We start from the raw sequence: 23,794 nt of genomic DNA on the forward strand, positions 1-23,794 counted from the left end.
AGAGTTGAGGGTCCATATCTGGGTTCTCTATTCTGTTCCATTGGTCTGTATGTCTGTTTTTGTGCCAGTACCATGCTGTCTTGGTGATCACTGCTTTGTAATATAGCTTGAAATCGGGTTTCTCCAGAGAAAGAGAACCAATAGAATAGATGGATAGATAGATAGATAGATAGATAGATAGATAGATAGATAGATAGATGTAAGAGGACATTTATTATAGGAATTGGCTCATGCAGTTATGGTGGCTGAGAAGTCTTACTATCTGCTGTGTGCAAGCTGGAGAACCAGGATGCCAGTGGGATAATTCAGTGAAGTCCCTAGGCTCAAGAACCAGGAGCACTGATGGCCAAGGGCTAGAGAAGATGGATGTCCCAGCTCAAGCAGAGAGAGCGAATTCACCTTTTTTCCATCTTTTCATTCTATTCAGTCCCTCAAAGGATGGAGTGATGCCCACTGGCATTGGTGAGAGCCATCTACTTGACTCAGTTCTGACTCAAATGCTAATCTCTTCTGGAGACACCCTTCCAAACACACCTAGGAATAATGTCTTACCAGCTATCTGAGCATCCCTTAGCCCAGTCCAGCTGACACACAAAATTAACTATCACATATGCAAAACACAATTTAACTTTATTAAGAACAATTCCCATATCCGTCACTCATCCCCCCTTTTTATAGAGTGCACTCTGGTATCTGAACGCTGCTCACCACCCTGCCAGTGCTGTTCTCACCTAAACCGCCTTCATCTCTGTCCAGATCCCTGTAATAATTTCTGACTTGCCTCCCAGCCTTCTGCCTCTGCCCTTCACAGTCTATTCTGCACACGGCTGAAATGCGAGTCAGGTCACAGCACTCTTCTCCTTAAAGCTCTCCAGTGGTCTCCTCAAGCCAGTGTCTTAAGCCCTGATTGTGAGCTGCCTCTCTGAGCTCATCATCTATCACTCTCCACCTCACCCGGAGCTCCAGCTGTCACCCTTTCTCAAGCATGCCATGCAAACTTCGGCCCTGGCGACTTCCACTCGCCATTTCTTCTGCCTGGATCACTCCTCCCCGCCAATACCTGGGAAATTCACTCTTGCACTTGCTGCCTGTCTCACCCTCCCTCCAAGGTGGACTCATCAGTAATGTCTTCCTACACTCCCCCATTTCCTATATTTCCCTATCCCCTTAACCCACTTTTCCCCACTCCTTAGCAAATATTCTATTTATTTACACACTGATTTGTTAATTGTCTCTCTGCCTCGCCCCCGCCCCCCCCCCCCACTGCTTGAAGAACATATTCTCTAAGAGGGCAAAGGCTGAGTGTTGTTTTCTGCTGTACACCCAGCCTAGAGCAATGCCTGGCACAGGTGCTCAGCCTACTATAGGGACTCAATAAATACTTGTTTAATAAAGAAATGATATTATTTCTGAAAATAAAATTAATACTTATTACAGAAAATAGAAAAATGCAGAAATGTAGAAAGAACATCCAACCCCAAAGAGGTATCTAGCTGTTAGCATTTTGTTAGATTTCTTCTGTTTTTTTCTAAGAATATGTATTTTTTCTTTTTGTGAGATCAGGATCATTCCTTACATAAAGTTTATATCCAGCTTTTTTTTGTTGTTGTTTATTTATTTGACAGAGAGAGACACAGCGAGAGAGGGAACACAAGCAGGGGGAGTGGGAGAGGGAGAAGCAGGCTGCCCGCCGAGCAGGGAGCCCGATGCGGGGCTCGATCCCAGGACCCTGGGATCATGACCTGAGCCAAAGGCAGACGCCCAACGACTGAGCCACCCAGGCACCCCTATATCCAGCTTTTTAACAAAGTATATTATGAGCACTTTCACTTTATGCATGGTTTTTGGTTTGTTATTTTCCCTGCTCAATTATAAAATTTGGGGTTCTGTTATGTTTCCCAATTATTCATATAACTTAACAATATAATAATTGTATGTGCTTGTTTATATCTAAAAGGTATGCAATGATAGATACCATTTAAAGAAATTTAGCATTAAAATAGAAATTCTATTCATATGATATTAAAGGCATTCTTTAAAAAGTTCATGTGGTCCATATAATTTCCTAAAGGAATAATTCTCTAGATGAAGCTTACTGTGTTGACATATCAATATTTCAGGGGCCAGGACTACCGAGTTTGTGTTAGGACCTTTAAAATTGCTTTATATTCAGTCCGTGGGTTGTTGAAATAGCAACTTGCTTTGGTTACCTAGAAAAATGTATGTCATTAAAATACTCTTTATATGCCACCCTGGGAACATGTCCCATGCATAATGTATTCATAAAGAGTTCATTTTATTTACAGCTTGTCACATAATATGGTATAAGGAAACACAGTTCTGATGCACTTCAACTGAATTATGCTTCTCTTTTTGACAGAGTGGGGAAATATATTTGTAAGAGTGAATGAACACACCTTAAACTGCCTATTTTTGGAGAAGGAGGCAGAGAGAAGCACATTAACATTATTCTCTTATTAGAACATCTATAGCAATAGACATTTTGGACACTTAATAGCTGTTTGTTTTCTAAATTGGGTGCCTGAAATTACTTTATGTCAAAACTTGATGACAAGGACTCTAGAAAGCAGTAAACTCCTAAAAAAAAAAAATTTTTTTTTTTTTCAGAGTTGCAGTTTTGTAATGTGGAAATGGAAAAAAAAATCTGTTGTTGCCTTTTCTGGCATCTAAACCTTTGATGTTTAATTCAAAATAATTCAAAAGATTAGGTTTTGTAATTGACTAGTGTAGCAGATTCTCTGTCACGTATGGATAGAGACAGTGCTTGTTTTTGTAGGACAGAATGCACCAGTACAGAATTTGAACATTTTTTTTCATAGCAATATTGACAAACATCCAGTCAAATACATGAATTTTTCCTCCTCAATGAATTCATTAATTTACAAATCAATAAGAACATACAGGGTAGCATGCTAAACTGAGACCATAGAGGAAATAAGAGGTACCCTATAGTACTTTAAGATGAATGTCAGTGTCCATCTATTATGTCACATTGGGGTCTAACAAGTTCTAAAATCCAGTGTAACATCTGGGTGGACTATTTATTATTACCCCTTGCAATTCTTAGACCACTAATTAATTCCTGCACCATTCACTTTCCACCTTACTATCCTGGAAATATATGCTCCTGGTCACTAGGGGTTCCAGGGGAGAAAAACAGATATATCTGTGGAAATCCACCATTATTACAGGAATTAAAAAAAAAAGAAGAAGAAGAAAGAAAAATCCCAAGTGCAAAACTCCAAGCACATGTTCTGCCATAAAGAGATTAGACAAAAGCCACTGTATTAGTTAATAAGTAATATATAGTTACTGTGCATTAACTGCATTCTTCATTAGGGGATGAATAGTCATTTCTGTGTAGTTTCTGGGTTTTTCCTTAATAGAAATATTAACTAACAGAAACTAACTAATGCAACCAATTGATCCTATTTCTATAGCTACATCTATGAAGAATCTTAGTGCTGGTTTAGTGTCTTCAGGCAATAACGCTAGCTCTCATCTCTTATTAAAAAAAATGCAGCCTTAACTATCAGGTCTTTTGAGAGTTGTCAGGGAGAAAGGAATAATCTGAGACAGGTAGGATATTTGTGGGATGAGAGCTGGGGAAATTGACTCTAAAGAGGTCTTAAGCTTAAAATCTAAGCTAGGGGTGGAACAGTTTAAATCCAGGCTGAAGTAAGTGTCCAAGGGGCTAATGCAAAAACAGATGGGACAGGGAAACCTTCGCGGTGGCAGAATGAGATGAGATTAGAATCATCTGTGCCTGATGTTGAGATGTTTAACAGGTGGAGCCTAAGGGTATGGGTCAATACCAGGCAAGGAGACGGGTAGGTGTTAGGTAGGTAGGTTGGCCCCTCCCACTACCTTTCCTCCCACTCTGCTGATTCTGTCCACCATCACTCAGCATGAGGCTTCTGGCCCCTTGGAGAACCAAAAATACCGGACATGCTAATTAAAGTTCCATTTTGACCTATCAGCTCTACCAGGTGGGGGGTTATATAGATAGGCTACCTTCTGATTTTCATGAGAACAATTAATAGTCTGTATCCAAAGGACAAAAGACAGCAGTTTTAGGAGCTGTAGAATTTCCTGTGCATCTCACATTTTACCAGGTTTGGCTCTTATTAGTATGGAGTCTTGGTAGGTGTTGACGGAGATGCCAGATTTTATTAAAGGTAGCTAGGGACAGCACAGAATGATACTGCCCACAGTCTCAGAGATTCCAATTGTAGTAGGTTAAATAAAAATAACAAAATAAGTACAGCTTCCTTTCCTCGACTATGTCCTAGTTTTGAAGCACTGTGTATACCAAACACTTAACATTACATTTCCTAGGTAAGAAAACTGAAGATTACAGAGAATAAATATATTACACACTTACGATATCATGCTAGTAAATGGGGAAGCTGGAATGTGAAGGCATCTCTGTCTGATCCCAAAGCCTGTATATATTCTATTCTTTCTTAATTCTGACATATAACTTTTCTCCTTCAGGGTAACATCTTTGGACATGGGTGAAAAAGCCATAAATGTCTAGGTAGGAAGGTCTTTCTCTACTAAGCTGTCCTGGCATCAGTGACCCAGAAGCATCTTTATCCAGCTCCAAATACCCAAGGCCTGCCCCCACATTCATTGGCTCTATTTTGTTATTTTTTAAATTTAATTTAATTTTATTATGTTAGTCACCATACAATACATCATTAGTTTTTGATGTGGTGATCCACGATTCATTGTTTTTGTATAACACCCAGTGCTCCATGCAGTACGTGCCCTCCTTAATACCCATCACCGGGCTAACCAATCCCCCCTCCCCTCTAACACCCTGTTTGTTTCTCGGAGTCCATAGTCTCTCACGGTTCGTCTCCCCCTCCGATTTCCCACCCCCTTCATTTTTCCCTTCCTTCTCCTAATGTCCTCCATGCTATTCCTTATGTTCCACAAAGTAGTGAAACCATATGATAATTGACTTTCTCTGCTTGACTTATTTCACTTAGCATAATCTCCTCCAGTCCCACCCATGTTGATGTAAAACTTGGGTATTCATCCTTTCTGATGGCTGAGTAATATTCCATTGTATATATGGACCACATCTTCTTTATCCATTCATCTGTTGAAGGGCATCTCGGCTCTTTCCACAGTTTGACTATTGCGGACATTGCTGCTATGAACATTGGGGTGCATATGGCCCTTCTTTTCACTACATCTGTGTCTTTGGGGTAAATTTTATTTTTTTAAAAATATTTTATTTTACTTATTTGACAGAGAGAGAGAGCTCACAAGCAAGGGGAGCAGCAGGGAGAGGGAGAAGCAGGCTCCTTTCTGAGCAGGGAGCCCGATGCAGGGCTTGATCCCAGGAGCCCGGGATCATGACCTGAGCTGAAGGCAGCCGCTTAGCTGACTGAGCCATTAGCCTCAGGGTCCAGTTCTGGTTGGTGTTTGGAATGTAAACTTCATCACACAGCCAGGCCATTTCCTTCCACCGCCCCTAGAGGGCGACCTGCAGTAATGATCCCCCGGAACCCTCTAGCCGTCCGAGGAAGCTCCAGCCTTCGCTGGGGGATCAATGTTCCCAGGAACTTTCTCAAAGTCCGGCAGATGTTGCCCAGGGAAGCAAGGCTGTGTGACACACCTAGAGTCACCCTCATAGCTTCCCTTTAGTGTTTCTGGGACATGGTCACTAGCTCTGCCCCAACTCAAGATGACTTCTCAAACCTGCCAAGTGTGCACTCTCGGATGCTACAGGGTAGATTCTGTCACTAAATTTCAGGAAGAATCAAATACAGGTATCTAGAGGATGTGGCAGCGCATCCAAAATTTATTTTTGTATGTCCCCCAAAATGCACAGGGTGATTTATTTAAATTGATTCCCAGAAGCAGCTCTGGATATCTTATACTTCCCCAAGGTAAATAGCTGTAATAATCAGGTTACATAGGGTAATATAATTATGATTTTCTAGGAAGTTTGTAGTTATAGTCATAGAGTATATTTAAATAACATTGGCAAACTATATCGTCTAATGCTGGGATGCTATCAGTTTTTTTCATGATTTTAATATAATCATGATGACATTATGGTAGTTATTTCCTTGTTATTTAAAATAACTCTAGGTTATTTTTATTTTGAAATATAAATATATGAATATGTATTTAAATTACCTATACTTTAATATGTGTATTTTGGTCATCAGATATAGATAGCAAGCATATATCAATCTATTGCACTGCCTTTGCTGGAGTTTACTGATATTTTTTTTATTACTGTGTGTAAAATAGATTTGTTTATTTAGAAAAAAATAGCTGCTGCTTTTAAATAATTGCAATAGAAAAGACTTTGCCAGTATGTCTTCATGGAAAAAGATATGGATTCTTAATAAAATAGGAAATGACATTTTCATTAGGCATATTCTGTTAAAAACTACCCTGTTATTCACTTAACTCTTATAAACAAATCAAAGCAAATTTGATTTGCTGAGAAAATATTTACAGGGTGACGCAGTACAGTGTTAAGTGTGGTAAAGATGCAAATAGGAATATGACATGATTCCTATCTTCAAAGTTCGGGGCAGGGGGGAAGTAAAGCCATGTATCTAAATAACTTTTTTAAAAGGACATAACAGTGGAAGTCCACGACCTTAGCAAAACAAACTAACAATCCTAGAAATCAAAGAGAGAAAAATGGCAATTTAGATAGTGCTGGCAATGCCGCCCATCCGTCCTCTCAGTGATTGCCTGGAGTGAGCATGACAGGAAGCATGTGAGTCTGTGGTTCCCTCAGTTTGTTTCTGTTCTGGGTGCCTCTCAAGTGCGAGCATGTCACTGAGCTGAGTGTGATTCTAATTTTTAAAGATATGCATATATGCATTTTTCATATAAAATGGACCCTAAAAGCAAGCCAACTACTTCATCTGGTGCTCAACCAAAGAAACAGGAATCTGTTCCAATGCTGGAGGAAAAACGGGCTGTGCTGAACCAACTCGTGGTCTCCAGTGGAGTGCCTGTCGAAGGACTTTTCCAGGGTAATTTTGATTATTCATGATTTTCTTGTTTCTGATTTTAGAATCTAAGAGGTGTGAATCTGTTGTAAGATAAGTATCATCAGAGACATACACACAGCCTGGAAGGGTCTTGGGTGCCAGGTTAGGAGGTTTGACTTTCTTTAGCCATACAGTTGGAGTCTGTTAAAGGTTTCCGAATAAAGAAGGTTCTGACACCGGGTTTAAGAAGATCAGTTTGAAAATAATATTCTAGATGGACTGGAAGGTGGAGAAACTGAGGCAGAGAGGCAATTAAGAAGGTTTTATGATCATAGAAGTAGATAAGAACTATTGATTGTCAGACCTAGAGTGAGGGAGAATAAATTAAAATTTTTAAATGACTAGGATGGATTAGAAATAGAGATTTTAAGTTTGGGTAACCATGAGGTTGGTGGCTTCTTTAACAGAGTTAGGGAAATCAGAAGAATTAGTTTTGGTTAGGGAGATGAATGGGATTTTGGATAGAATGTGAGGTAACTGTGGGAGACCCAGGTGGAGATGTTCAGCAATGAGCTGGAACTGCAGGAAAGAATTCTTAAAACATTTGATTTGGGCTACATTCTGTTTTGAAATAACAGTTGAAATCACAATAGTAGACAACATGGCTAATAAAGATCAGCCTTGTAGAAAGCAGGGAGAAGTCCAAATATAGGTTCTTGGGGATTACCTGTCTTTGGAGGAAGAAAAGAAGCAATTAAGAAAACCAAAGAAGGAACATTCAGAAAAAAAATATTCTGGGAAAGAGAATTTTAAAGAATTTAAAAATAAGTTAAAATTACATGTTACTAAAAGTTCTGGAATTATGTAGAATATAATGCACTAATTTTGAAGGTAAAAGGAAGAAAAAATAATAGGTGAATAAGAGAAGAGATATTAAAAACATAGGACAGGGGTGAGATAATTTCAGGAAAAAGACAGCAAATGATTTTAAGTGCTGCTGAAATTTCAAGGGGAGTTGGGTTCTGAATTGGAGAGATGGAAGTCTAAACCTCAACTTAGGATAGATGGTCTATCCAAGGTTGTTTTTTTTTCTGATTTATAATTTTGTGTGAGACTAACAAATGTATAACCATCAGCTCATTTGTTTTTGCTCAAAAGAGTACAAGTATAGGAAACTGGGATTTTCTCAGAAATGCCTACCAGTGTAATCCCTGGTGACCTTCTAAGAGGATATAGGCCAAAGATTACAAGCCAAGGAGTGAATTGGGGTTGAAGAAATATCAAATTTGCTTTTGAGAAATTTGGTGACAAAAGCAAGGAGAGAGAAGAAGAGTATGTATGGTTAAAAGGTAGGAAAGATCTGGAAGGCAGCTCACACCAGCCTGGTGGTCTCATTGCCCCTTTTGGATTATTGTTCAGTTAACCTTTAGTGTATTCTTTCAGCCTTTTTCTGTGCAGATGCTATTTTTAAATCACTTAATGTGCCACAAATTTTGTCTATGTACGGTCCTCAAACAAATCAGAAAATATCATAGAGCATTTGCTGTCACGTGAAACTGGAAATACACAGAAACTACATTTAGTACACAATCTGAGTGGAGAATTCATGCAAGAGTTTAGTCAAAGAAGATGGTTGCCATGACTCTAATAACTTCTAAAGCATCTTTAATGTTTTCTTCTATCTGTGAAATAGTATGATTCTCCGAACCTTAGCCCCAGAAGCCTTTGAAATAGTGGAGTGGGGGATGCAGATGCTTCTCTGGCAGAGCTATGTCTCGCTGCAGATGCATGAAAGTAGGCTGATTGTGCCTTACTAATCCTTCCTGGAGTGCTCAGGCTCTTTTGTGGGATATGACTGTCTCAGCTGAGCAATATTTCCCATTGAGCCCATTCAGGCACTTACAACACTTACTGATCATAGACAATTAGCTATAGCTTTTAGAGCATATTAGGTTTAATGAGATCAGAAACATGATCGCTATCCTTAAGGGACCAAGTCAGACAAAATGCGAGGAAAATGTGTTGGAAACCTTTGTCTCAAATAAAGCAGATCATTTGAGCAAAGCTCCCATCTCACATTCTGAGAGGAGGAGCTGAATATAGTAGTAGTAACCACCACATGGCAGTTTTATGATTTAAAATTCCTAACAGCCACATCACACAGGACCTGGAGATAGAGCAGGTATTATCTTTTTATTGCCTCCTCCACAAATACCTCATCCTTCCTTCTCTCCCAGAATCCCCAGCTCAAGGAGGACCAGGATGTAGGATTGCCAGTACTAAAACTGGGAGAGTTCCGGGCAAACTGGGACGAGTTGGTAACCCTGTTCGGAGCAAGCCTGTCTGACTCTATGCATCCTCTCATCCTGCAGCAATCGCCCACTCTTCTAGTCAATCTTTCTCAGTTGGTGAAGACTGTAAGACCCAGCTCACATTCTTCTTTCCCTCACCACCCCTGATTCATGTGGAAACTCCATCCAGTTTTAGTTCCTTGACCTTTTTCTCTTACAATTTTTTCTTATCCTTCCTTCTTACTTTAGCTTCCAATTCTTCTGGTCAAACCTTAGATTTTGTCCTTATGAATAACTATACCACCCTCAAAATCTCAATTCTGACATCCCACTCAGCTCACTGCCTCCATGGTAATTCTTCAATCACACCAGGACTTCCAATCCATTGGTGACACCATTTTTAATTAATTAATTAATTAATTAGTTAGTTAGTTAGTTTTTAAAGTAAGCTCTACTGCTGATGTGGAGCTCAGACTCACGACTCCAAGATCAAGAGTCCCATGCTCTGCTTGACAGAGCCAGCCAGGCACCCCCGATGATGCCATTTTTAATGTCCACCGCTCTAGTTCCTGTTTGCACTTCCTCCCTGCCCAGATTGGGTTCCATTGTCTAATTACTTGCAAACACCCTCAGGTCCCTTGCCTCCCCTCTGCCTTACTCAAGTGGCAGAAAACCAACACTGGTTAATCCCAACTATTTGCAAAAAGGTGGTATAGTTTAGTGGTTAATGGTCTGAGCTCTGGACCTACACTCTTTGAATCCTGGGATAGCATTTACTCGCTCTGTGACCTTGGATAAGTTTCCTAATGCCTCTGTGCCTCTGGTTCCTCATCTGTGCCCATCTCATGGGATTGTTGTGGGCTCAAAGGTATTAATAAAAGTAAAATGCTTTGAACAGTGCTTGGCACATAATAAACAGTCAATAAATGTTTCCCAAGTTTATAGTTGATCACCAGGGAAAAACACCTAACTATTCGAATTGATCTCTTTTAAATTTCATGACTGTCTGTGTCAAGTGGGCCTTTGTGCAGCATTTGCAATTCGTAGTCGACCACAGTTCCCATTTCCCTACTGATGTATTTTCTCTCTCAGGGATCAGTATTTCACCCCCTCTTCTTTCATCTCAAATTTCCAACTCCTCCTCTCTGCTCCTCGCTCTTAGTGGATATTTTCCTTCTTATTTCACTGAGAATACAATCAGAAGATAATGTTATTTTCCCACCAAACAGCCTGCCCACATCTGTAGCCTTCTGCTACAGTGCAAGTGTCTGTTTCCCCATTTGGGGACAACCCTTTACTTGTGCACTAGACTCCATCTCTTTTCACTTTCTCAAGAATTGTAGTGCCATAATTATCTCTCTCTTTTTTTTTTTTGAAGATTTTATTTATTTATTTATTTGAGAGAGAGACTGAGAGTGCAAGAGAGAGAGCAAGCACGAGTGCGGGGAAGGGCAGAGGGAGAGGGAGGAACAGTTTCCCCGCAGAGCAGGGAGCCCAATGCAGGACTTGATCCTACGGTCTTGCGATCATGACCTGGGCTGAAGGCAGACACTTAACCGGCTGAGCCACCCAGGTGCCCCATAGTTATCTTTCTTTTGTCTTGCATCATTACATGTCTCCTTTCTTCTCTGCCATCAGTGCTATAATATTAATCAACAATCTTAAACAAAAGAAGAAAAGAAATCTCCCTTCCATCTATGTCTGTGGTAGTTACCAACTTGTTTACTATCCTGTATAGCAAACCTCAGTGTCTCTATGGTCTCAGCTCCCATTTTTATAACAATTCGAATCAAGCTTTATTTCACCAAAACCACACCTGTATGAGCCAACAGCAACCTCCATCTGTCAAGTCTGATGATCTGTAATCTGTCCTCATCTTCCTTTGCTCATCACCAGTGTTTAACATAATTGATCACTTCCAGTTCTTGAAAGTTTTTTTCACTTGGCTTCAGGACACCATACTATTTTGAGTTATTGTCTGTCTTTCTCCTCAGTCTCCTTGCCTGGATTCTCCTTTGTACCTTTAAATGTTTTTGAAAATAATGGAGTGCTCCAGAGCTCAGTCTTAGGCTCTCCTGGGCTTGCAGAAGTGATCGGAGTGACCAAAACCAGGAGAAACTGATTTCATGGGTTTCATATGGGGCAATGAGAACTGTGTTGAGAAGGGAATAAGCATAGTTTGTAGGAAAGAGAAAAGCCATTATAATGATTTTAAGCTGAATTTTACTTAATATGAGATTGTTTAGTGGAAGCAATTTTACTGTGATAAATTCAGTTCCATAATATTTTCTGAACACTGGCAGTGGAAAGGGGAGGGGAGAATCAAAGATGGAGCAGAAGGGTTCTTGCCAACACAGTCCTGAAGACAGTCTGGTTATTGTCCTAATTTAATTAATGGAAAATTAAGAGCTAAATCAATACTAGAACTCTAACCAGAATTCTTGGTGGTTCCCGGTCTTTGATTAAGTTGATGAAGTTATTTGCCTCCTAGATTGAAATACAATAAAGAATAAAGTGTGCCTAAATTACAGGTTTGAAGGGCATTCAAGTAGAAAATTACTGGAAAGGGTAATAAAATAACAACCACAAAAATACAACTTTCCTTGGCATTTTCAACTTAGCTACCTCAGAGCTACTAAAGGACCCATTCGTGTCTTTTTCAACAAGATCTCAGATTTTTTCAGTCAACCACTCCTAGGATTTTGTATTGGCATAATTGGATTTTCTCCTTGGAAACTGATTTTTAATGAAGAAAAAACTAGAATATAGATGGATGATGCAATTTTGTTATTAAAATCCCAAGGCTGACACTGAAAAAAACCTCGCATTTAAGAAATTTGTAATAGTAAAGGTGCTTAGCCACCTCTGAGGTTTTCTGTATAATACCAACAAGATTCAAGCACAGTTTGTCTACTTAGATTTGGGTTTCGGTGACTATTGTAAAGGTTAGAAGTTTGAGTATGCAGGGCCGCCTGGGTAGCTCAGTCGTTAAGCATCTGCCTTCGGCTCAGGTCATGATCCCAGGGTCCTGGGATCGAGCCCCACCTCGGGCTCCCTGCTCCGCAGGGGGTCTGCTTCTCCCTCTCCCACTCCCCCTGCTTGTGTTCCCTCTCTCGCTGTGTCTCTCTCTGTCAAATAAATAAATAAAATCTTTAAAAAAAAAAAAGTTTGAGTATGCAGTTTATGCCAAACCACTCAAAAAAATAATAATAACAACGCTAACAATAATAGCTACTTTCTACTGGGCAACTACTTACAATTAGCTATTTACAGGTTATATATTTTATCCCTTCCAATGACTGGATGAGCTGGTGTAACTATCCTTCACAGACAGAAACAGATTCAGAGAGGTTTTATCATTTTCCTAAGGAAAGAAGAGACATGCTCCCAGTCCTCTTACCTCCAAAGGCAAGGGGAAGGGGAAGGAAACCGTTAAGTACCAGCCACTATGCCTGGACCTTTTGTGTAACTATCTAGTTTAATCAAAAGTCAGAGTTAAGAAATAGATTGTAATATGAGATTTGTGCTTAGCACTTTGTATTATAAGAGTACAAGTCTGGATGGCATTTTAAATGAGACAGATTTGCAGTATCGTATTTAAAATGCAATGCTTACATCCTTGACCCTGTAGAGAGCTAGAAGAATTGTTATTTCACATCAAGATTTTTCCTCCCATTTAATGACTACTGAAGCATTTCTTCTTTGCAAACCGGCTTATAAAACTCTGGGCCCTCACTTAAAAATAGAGTTGCTGAGAATTAGGTACTTGATGCGCATACATACGGTACAACCATACTGGTAGCCTTGTCTGTTTTAGCACCCGGATACACCGCAGGTGTAGGACATGTTCAGCTTCTTGTCTAACAGTGGTTTCTTTAGAGATCTTTATGTCCAGTGGTTATAAGGTACTGATGTATGTTTCTTTTTGCTGTCAAGCACTTTGAGGTGAATAGCTTGAGGTGAGTGCCTAAAATGTGGCCAAATAAAAGAGAAATAAAAGGTACTCTAGTAAGATAGGAATTGGGTTCCCAAATGCTCTTTGTTAATGATTTGTAAGATATTCTCCTTCTGGGCTCCTGCTAACTCTTCTGTAATTAGGTGTTAATATTTTAGATAAAAAATAAAGTTCAGGCAGGGGTTGGGGTGAGTGGCAGCTAAGAATTGAGGGTGGGCAGGGGTGAGGCAGAGGGAAGCAAGAGCAAAAGCACCGCACTGGGAGATTGAAGTCATCTTGGATAATGTTAATTTTCTTGCTTTATTCTCATTAGTTCTATGTCAGGTAAATACCTCTTTAGATTTTTATTCCCTTAAAGAAAGGATATTTAGAAAATTTTAGAAAAAAAATCTTAAGTGTCTCCCCCCGCCCCAAATTAAAAGCACAGATATAGAGACACATTTTCTTTTATCCACTGCCATTGTTTGTTCAGGAGATAGGCGTTTTGAAGGCTCCCAAACAAGAGTTTGGTAGTTGACAACCTTAGAAAGAAATGGGTATCCTTACTTATAGTACTAGTCTGGGTGTCTTAAAGGAATACCTGCATTATTCTTACTCAGGAGCTTATCACTGTGGCCAAACGAATACTCTTGTAAAATATAACTGGTCCAGTTCAAGAACTGAGTGCCCCATACGCACTGTGGTTGGTGTTAAGTGGTTAAGTGATTGGTGTTAAGTGAGTGAGACAGCCTCGATTTTAAAAAAGTTTGCAGTCTTGGGAGAAGCAGGCAGGTAAATAATTACTAATATTTATTCATAAGGAGTAAAGTTCCATATTAAGTTATGAGCAAATTGTTAGGGGAGCACAGAAGAAGGAGAGGATGTTTAATTCTACAAAAGAGAAATTCTGTACTCTATGCTTTTGTTTGGTTTGCATGGGAAACACAGTAGTCTGAAAAGCACTTTGAAAAGTAGTTGGAGTATAGGATTCACGCAGGGTTCACTATTTGGTTCTACCCACTGATTTGGGGTGTTCTACCCCTCAAAGTTCTGTTCAGTGTCCTGCAGATAGGATGACCTCCCAGACTGGCCTTCCTGAGCATTTCCTTACCTTGAAATGATCTGTGTACTGTACTAGTCATTAAGTGTCATCAGGGAGGGACTATGTGTATTATTCATCTTTTTACTCCCTGTGCTTAGCAAGTGCTTGGCACACTGTAGGCTCTCAGTAAATTTTGATTGATTGAATTAAGAAGAAAGAAAGAGATGTGTGCTGCTCTGACTTCACCCAACCAACCTTATTTCCCTTCCCACCTCCTTGACTTTTTTGCTTTATGATTATGGATGTTAAAGGAAATCCTTCCTTAATAAGTTTTTCAGAAACTGCATGGCAGTCATGTTAAGGGTTTCCTTATTCCTTTGAATAAGAATTTGAATTTGGGGACGCCTGGGTGGCTCAGTTGGTTAAGTGACTGCCTTCGGCTCAGGGCATGATCCTGGAGTCCTGGGATCGAGTCCCGCATCGGGCTCCCTGCTCAGCGGGGGGTCTGCTTCTCCCTCTGACCCTCTTCCCTCTCGTGCTCTGTCTCTCATTCTCTCTCTCTCTCAAATAAATAAATAAAATCTTAAAAAAAAAAGAATTTGAATTTGAAAAGAGGATGGAACAACCAAGACCTTCAGCTTTATTCATCTCCCATCCCTCACCCTCTTTAAAGGGTCCTTCTTTATTAGGACAACCTCTAATAAAGATATTAACTTTGTATTTTCTTTATCCATAAAATAGACATAGTTCATCTGGTTTCTGTATTATATATGTTAGTCCCTTAATAGCATCATTTGCTGTTTGACAGACACTCCAGATTGAAGGTTTTAAAATAATATATCATTAAAAGAAATTAGAGTTGGTGGCCAAGAATTCAATCACATTTCTTCTCTAATAGAATCAAAGCATTCACTAATTGGACACTTTCTTCCACAAGATGGCGCTGTAGTTCTTCCAATTATTTGGAGTCTAGCTGCTCAGGGTTTTTTCTCTTCTGAAATCTCTCTCCCACCCCTTATTTCTTTACATATAAAAGTGACATATAAAAAAGAATGTAAAATTGTCACTTGATAAGTCAGATTTGCTATCTGATTTTAGAGAGGTCCATAGGAATAGCCATGGAATAGCCAATTAGGACACAATGAATAATTACCATCAATGAGATAAAATAGACTTTTTTTGCATTGATTTTCTTTAAACAGTTGCTTATTAAGAAGAAGAAAAATCATTACACACAGTCTAGCTCAACTATGAATTATGAACTATTTTTTAAAGCATTATGAGTCAAATTTTAATATTCTTCAGTACTACTTGTAGTTTGGGTGTTTGAAATGAGTGAGTTGCTTAATTAATGGGTATTTTGTTATTGTTTCTCCTCAAGTGGAAAAACATCTTAGATATAGGACTGATTTTTTTTAACTAAATATTTTGGTGTTTAATCACCTTTGGTTTGTTGTAAATATTTTTTAGTTTTGTTTTGAAGTTAAGACTTCCCAAAGTTTGCAAATAAATTTGCAGTTGAATCAGTTTATAATAATGATTCTGAGCCCCTTTCATGTGCAAAACACAGTTTCAATCAGATCTATCCAGGAAAAAATTTCAGCATTACTTTCTACTGACCCACTAACTCTGAAAAGTAAAAAACAAAAAGATTATTGCTAATAATAATATGTTCAGAAGACTTAGATTTAAAATATTTGGGGAATGAATTATTTTTGAGATTCCTATTGAACCTACTGGGTCTCTTTAATGAAAATTACATACTGAACCAAAATACTACAGATTTTAATTAATGCTCTAACATAGTCTCCTTGTTAGAATCATAAATTCATTAAATAAAAAGTCCAACATGAAGAGAAATAAATTATGGTGTGCAATCCTTAATTATGTCTAATTACAATGAGTTTGTAATGCATTTACCTTTGTAAAATCACTTATCAATGTCTGAGGCAATGGTTTGTGTTTACGACTTGCACATTTGTAAGGAGTAAATTAGTTAATGTGCTAATTAGAAAACTCTTACAGAAGAGAAGACAAGTTGTGGTTCACTTTTATCCCGTTACTCCTATTTGGATCGTGTAGTGGTGAGTAGATGGGAAAGCCATGGTTAAGTTTAAAATTGCTGAATACATATTAGATATGTCCACGCTTTAGTTGGTGCTTGAAGCATTTAAGCCATTTATACTCTCATTACTACTGCTGCTCATCACTTTTCTTGAAGGTCCAGTATGTGTTAGGCATAGCAAGCATTTATGGAATTCACACGAGAACAGTGTGGAACAGATACTTCTATTGTGCTTTCACAGATGAAAACATTGAGGCTTAGAGATACGAGCTAATGTTCCAAGGGTCAGGCAGCTGGCAAGTGTGGCCAGGATCTGAGTGCAAGTTTCTGTGACGCCAGAGCCTGTTAATCATTTTAGTAACTTACACTGTGTATATAACTTTTAACCATTAACATATTGTGTATGTAACAGCCATATCACATAGCCTTTGGTGAAGGCTACCACTTTAATATGAAATATTATGTACTTGATGTGTAAGGAATAATTCAAGATTTGCTTTTTTTTTTTTTTTTTTTTTTAATTTTTTGAGAGAAAGAGAGAGGGGAGGCATTAGGGCAGAGGGAGGGAGAAAATTCCAGGCAGGCTCCATGCCCAGTGCAGAACCCAGCTCGGGGCTAGATCTCACAACCCCGAGATCATGACCTGAGCCGAAATCAAGAGTTGGATGCCTAACTGACCCAGCCGCCCAGGTGCCCCTCAGAACTTTTCTTTTCTTTTCCTTCTTTTTTCTTTTCTTTTCTTTTCTCTTTTCTCTTCTCTTCTCTTCTCTTCTCTTCTCTTCTCTTCTCTTCTCTTCTCTTCTCTTCTCTTCTCTTCTCTTCTCTCTTCTCTTCTCTTTTTAAGATTTTATTGGTTTGAGAGAGTGAGAGCAAGCATGAGCAGGGGGAGGGGTAGAGGCAGAGGGAGAAGCAGGCTTCCCGCTGAGCAGGGAGCCCAATGCGGGGCTCCATCCCCTGGGATCATGACCTGAGCCGAAGGCAGACGCTTAACAACTGAGCCACCCAGGAGACCGTGAAGGGCTTTTGGTGTCATTTATTAGGAGAGATTTTCCACATCGGGGTGAGATAAGTTTGGTAAAGTGACGTCCTCAGAGAGAAATCAAATTCTTAAGGCTTATTCTAAGTTACCCCTAACGCTAAAGATTCTTTGATCCCCTGAATGATGCCATTTCTCAGCTGAGCTGTAGCTAGCATGGCGTGAAGCACAGTGCGAAACCCACTGAATCATTCTTTCCTTCAGTCATTCATTCATCTATCTGTCCAGCTGGCCCTTGACGGTTACTTAGTATTTGTACCAGACTCAATTCATTATTTACTGACCCCTCTGTTACAGGCACTATGTGAGGTAATGCGAGCCTTAACTTACACACCACACTAAAGAATCCATTCAGTGCATTGGTCTCAGTATGTGATAATATCTTTTTTTTTTTAAGATTTTATTTATTTATTTGACAGAGACACAAGCAGGGGGAGTGGGAGAGAGAGAAGCAGGCTTCCTGCCGAGCAGGGAGCCCGATGCGAGGCTCGATCCCGGGACCCTGGGATCATGACCTGAGCCGAAGACAGCCGCTTAACGACTGAGCCACCCAGGCGCCCCGGGACATTGATTTTTAAAACCATTAGAATCACTACTTAATAATCATTTTTGGCTACTTAATTGGTAAAGTATAAGACAGATAAATTATACCTTCTTACTTTGAGATCTTATAGTTTCTCCTTATATTTATATAACTTATTCCTTTCAATATGGTATAATACTTTAGGTTCATAGTGGTACATTTATTTTCTTTTTTATTTTTTAAGATTTTATTTATTTATTTGACAGAGAGAGACACAGCGAGAGAGGAACACAAGCAGGGGGAGTGGGGGAGGGAGAAGCAGGCTTCCCTCGGAGCAGGGAGCCTGATGTGGGACTCGATCCCAGGACCCCAGGATCATGACCTGAGCCGAAGGCAGACGCTTAACGACTGAGCCACCCAGGCGCCCCTGTGATAATATCTTTTTGGCACTGATGATTCAACCCTTTTGGGCTGCAGTCCTTGTTATTGTCAGCTTGTTCGAACAAGTGATAGTCTTGTCAGTTGATAAAGAGTCAATAGAATTTATGTATTTGAGTGACTGAATTGACCTAATTGTTTGGTATTTAAAGCATTTGGTATGTGTTTTAGAGACGGTCGTGCCCATATTTAGGAAACAAAGGGCTATGTCACATCCACAGAGGGGTCCAGTGGAAGTGGAAGTGGTAATTGTAGCAATAATGTTTATAATTGTAGTAGTAAATTTGACTTCATTGCTGGGAAGCAAACTTCAGTGCTATAAATATTCCATTGAGGATCTGACTTAGCAACTTCTTTTCTAGAAATGCAGTAAAAACATGTTATTTTGGGCAAGATGCTATTATCTCTGTCCCTTCCTTCCTATGCAGGACAAAGAAGCTTCACTAGATGATCTCTACATTCAAGTTCAATACTAAAGTTTTATAACTTTAGGATTTGAGTTTCCTCCAGGTCTGAGGAATCTGACGAATTCTATTTTTAAATTTTCCTGTTAGGTAATGCCTAGCAGGTTATCTCACACAGAGTAGACAGTAAATGTAGTTGAGTGAACAAAAGGTATGTAAAGTATTAGAGCAACATCAATTTTACATTCATTTAATACCTATTAACTGGGCATCACGTATGTGCTCGATACTGATCTATGTGCCTGGGAACTAAGTGGTAAATTAGGATTAAAGTCCCTTTCCTCATGTAGTTTACAATCTAGGGGGGAAAGATGGATAATAAACTTGTAAAATAGCAATGATTTGAGATAGTAACAAATGCTCTGCAGGGTAATGGGAGAGACCTGAGGTAATATATAACGTGTATATAGGCAGGATGGTCAGGGCAGGCCATACTATGTGACAATCAAAGGTAAGAATATTCCAGGCATTAGAAAAAGCTAAAGGAAAGGTCTCTAAGTCAAATGTAAGTTGTCACTTTCAAGGGACATACGGTGGGCAGGTAGTAAGTGAGGAAGTGGTCTGAGATGAGGCTGGAGTTAGGCAGTGTTGAGATGGTGGTGGGTCTTTTGGGACCCAGGCATTTGGATTTTATTTAATTTGCAATGAGAACACGAAGAAGTCTTAAATATATGCTGAACTCTCCTGTTATGTAAATAAATATCCTAAGATTGTGGATGTTGAGTCATAGATAGCCAAAGAATGTCTCTCCCTCCCTTATGTCCATAGTGATACCCTATTACTGTCTGTGAAACTCATTTCTAAAATTACTTCATAAAGGCAGGAATGAATGTCTCTCCCTGCTCATGAACTGAAGATTGTAATATTTCCAGAGGTCGCTTAGAGGAACAACAAGCAAATAGGGTAAACTCTAAGAGGAGATGAAAAATATATTTGTCATCTATTTTTAGAAAATTTAGCATCTACAAACCCTTTTTATTCAATGAGATTTCTGGAACAGTGAGAGTCAAATCCCTATTTTTGTGATAGGGAGTTACAGATAATGTGGTTTCCCTTTAAGAGTCCCCTGCATATTATGCATTGAGGAGGAGTACAATAGACTCATCATAGAAATGCAGATTTTATTTTATAATACGGTGAAGGGACATTCTAAATATGACCTCATACTGCAACATAGAGAGGAGAGCTTAAAGCTCATTGATATTCTTTCATAAGAGTTTTATTATACAATATAGGATGTCCGTAACCTTTGAAAGAAAATTGGGAAGTTGATTTATGTCTACTATTAAAGCTTACTTATAGTGGGGTAAAACTTGTGGGTAATGATAGATGTGTCTAGCTTGGTACAGTTTTTCTCTCCCAAATATGAAAAGATGAATTGTTACATATAAATGGTAGTATACTAGCTGGAACCAAAGAAAACTCAAATTAATTATATATTTTGCTATATTCATGTGTTTTTAGGGAAGTCAGTTAATGCTCTTGAGCCTCTGTTTCCTCACCTATGAAAATAAAATTGAACCAGGTAACTTCTAAAGAGGGTTATAGTTCCAAAATTCTTATGATTCTGTGTGATCAACACTGATAAGTTAATTATGTAAATAGTAAGTAGAGTAGAGGAAAGCGTGTTTTATGTTTTACATTATAACTGTGATCAGTTGTTGAATCAAGAATGAAGGAAGAGAACAGAATAAATAAATTTTAGGATGCAAGACTCTTCAAAGCTGGATTAGTTTGAAATAAACTTTTATAAGTAATAAGAAGGCATCTTAAAATTTGCAATTTTCCTGTGAATTAACTGTAAATAAACATTCCCTAATATTGCCTTTGTCAAAGCAGTTTCTGGAAAGAAAACCATACATCTTATTGTCTCCTGCAGGTGTTTTGACACTCCTGTGACCCAAAGTTAGTTTTGTTAACGAGTCATAGTATTAAGCCAAGCTGATATCTTGTGGGGAATATTTATCCAAAACTTACTTGGAGTTGGCAAATGTATATAATACATGCCAAGTGGTTTAATTCCTATATGTTTATCATTGGTCGATACATCTGACGCAAACTCAGTTTTATAACCCCCCTTAAATGACATTTAGGATCTCAGTGTTTAGAATAAAATTCAAAAGATTCAGTGTTGTTCAGTATGTTTTTTTTAATTGTTTTAAAACAAATTAGACAATAGAAAGGTCATGTTGAAGCAAATAAAAAAAACTCTCTAGATGGCAAAGAAATTAAGGATATACCCAAGTGCTTTAGTTTTTCAAGACATAATCTAAGACCTTTTCCCTTCTCTCTAAATACTTTCACTAAGGACATCTCTAGGCCTGTGATTTCCTTAGACTGATGTCGCTGGCCCAGGCCTCTCTGCCAAGATCCAGATTCATCTGTGACTACTCAGCATCTGCATCTGGGTGTGTCACTAGAAACTCAACTCAGCATGGTCACAACGAAACTCTTTTACTCATCCCCCTGCACCTGATTCTCTTCCAGTTCCTTAGCAGAAAAAATGATACACCATTCACCCAACAGCATGACCAGAAACCTTGTCCTCGTCCTTTACTACTTTGCATCTAATCCACCACAATCTTCTGTTTTTGTTCTTTTTAACCACTGTACGACTTTTGAATCTGTCTATATCTTCAGAGCTAGTTTCCTCTCTGGGCTCCCCTATCTGTCATCTAGAATGCTCTAATAGCCCCTAATTCATCCTCCATGTCCATTCTTGTCTGCTTCTGATATGTAGCCAGGAGCGAAAGAGAAATTTTTAAAAGACAAATATGCTTATTCACTCTCCTTCTGAAAACCCTGAAAAAGTTCCCCATTGTCTACTAGGCTAAGGCCAAAATATTTGACCTGGCTTCAATATCCTGGCCTCAGTGATCTGGCCACTGCCTGCTTCATCAAACTCAACTTGGTGTAGCCTTCCTTTCACACTTGGGGCCCCAGCCATCTTGTGCTATGAGTTTTTAAAATGTGCTATATTGTTTCCTGCCTTAAGGCCTTCAAAAGTGCTATTTCCTTTGCTTGAAACACTCTTTTCTGTCTGTTCTTCAAATTAACTCTTGTTAGTCCTCAGTGAGCCGTTAATTCCTATTTATTATTCTGCTCAAATATCATTTCCACAGGAAAGCTTGTTTTGACCTTTTAGAAAAGGTCACATCTCCTTAATAAACACTCTTATGCTGTATCTTTTAAAATTCATTCATTCATTCATTCTTCATTCATTCATTCAACAATTATTGGGTGTCCACAATATCACATACTCTTCTAAAAGCTGAGGATGGAATGAAGGGAGACTAGTAACAATCATAGGACAAACACAATAATTTCATACAGTGATGAAGATTATAAAGAAAATTAAACTGTTGTGTTAAAGGATGACTTGAGAGAGGTACTTTGGGTAGGATGTTTGCAATCGAATCTCATGAGTGAGAGTATGTTTTGTCTGTTTAATGTTCATCTTCTTTGCAAGAACCTATGTGCCCAAGAACTGGGACTTTGTTGCACTTGCTCACACCGTGTCCCCAGCACTGGGTGCAGTGCTTAGCACACAGCAGATTTGTGAAGTATTCCTGAATGAATGAACTGACGTACTGTATTAGTTTTGTAGGGCTGCCATTACCAAGTACCACAAACCAAGTGGCTTAAAGCAAAGAAATTTATTCTTTTTATCAGTTCTAGAGGCTATGAGTCTGAAATGAACATGGTGTTAGCAGGGCCATGCTCCCTTTAAAGTCTCTGGGGAATAATCCTTCCCCTGCCTCTTCCTAGTTTCTGGCATTTGCCTGCAATCCTTGGCATTCCTTTGCTTGCAGTTAGCTACATCTCTCCAGTCTCTGCTTTCATCATTACATGGCCTTCTATTCTGTGTCTATTCTCTTTGTCCAGATTTTCCTCTTTTTATAACAATACCAGTCATTTGATCAGGGTCCACTCTAATCCAGTATGACCTCATAACTTGATTACATCTGCAAAGATCCTATTTCCAAATAAGGTCACATTTACAGGTATGGGGGTGGGGGTTAGGACTGCAGCATATCTTTTTGGGGGACACAATTCAATCCACAATACCTGCTTCTTTAAGTTAAAAGAAAATGAGGAAAGCTAATATATTTTTAAATTTTTTTTTTTTTTTTTTTTTTTTTAAAGATTTTATTTCTTTATTTGAGAGAGAGAGAATGAGAGACAGAGAGCACGAGAGGGAAGAGGGCAGAGGGAGAAGCAGACCCCCTGCTGAGCAGGGAGCCTGATGTGGGACTCGATCCCAGGACTCCAGGATCATGACCTGAGCTGAAGGCAGTCGCTTAACCAACTGAGCCACCCAGGCGCCCCTATATTTTTAAATTTTTTATTGTTATGTTGATCACTGTACATTACATCATTAGTTTTTGAGGTAGTGTTCCATGATTCATTGTTTGTGAGGAAAGCTAATATTTTAAGAGTTTATGTAGTGTAGTTTTTTTTCTGGTTCTATTAAGAAATAATTGACTTAGATCATTGTTTTAAGTTTAAGGTGTACAGCATGATGGTTTAATCACTGTAGTTCAGTTTTTAAGACTTATTTTTAAGTCAGTTGTAAATGATGTACAAACATTTGAAAAGGCATTATATTGTACTTTGTGTACACATGATAAATTATTTTTATTTATTCTAGACTATCTGGTTGAGTCCTAACCACACCAATATCCATGGCATTCTAAAAAAAAAAACAACAACACAGTACCATGATATGAACCAAATTCGTCTCGTGTTCTCTATTCCCCTAGCAGACAAGAACTTACTTCTTCATATATTAAAAATAAATGAATGTGGAAGGATATTCATGACACTTGCATCATAAAAATTCATACTGACATTTTTGTGAAGACTGTATGTGAAATGTTGACATATTTTTGTTATAAAATGACAGTTTTAGTGCAAGTTGTTCTCACTGTGACCAAGGAGAAAGAGCAAACAAAAGGAAGAGTGAGTTGCAGTACTACCCACATGTGAAGTGAAGCCACCAA

This window comes from Neomonachus schauinslandi, chromosome 5 (genome assembly GCF_002201575.2).
Source record: "Neomonachus schauinslandi chromosome 5, ASM220157v2, whole genome shotgun sequence".
NCBI classification, from domain to species: Eukaryota; Metazoa; Chordata; class Mammalia; order Carnivora; family Phocidae; genus Neomonachus; species Neomonachus schauinslandi.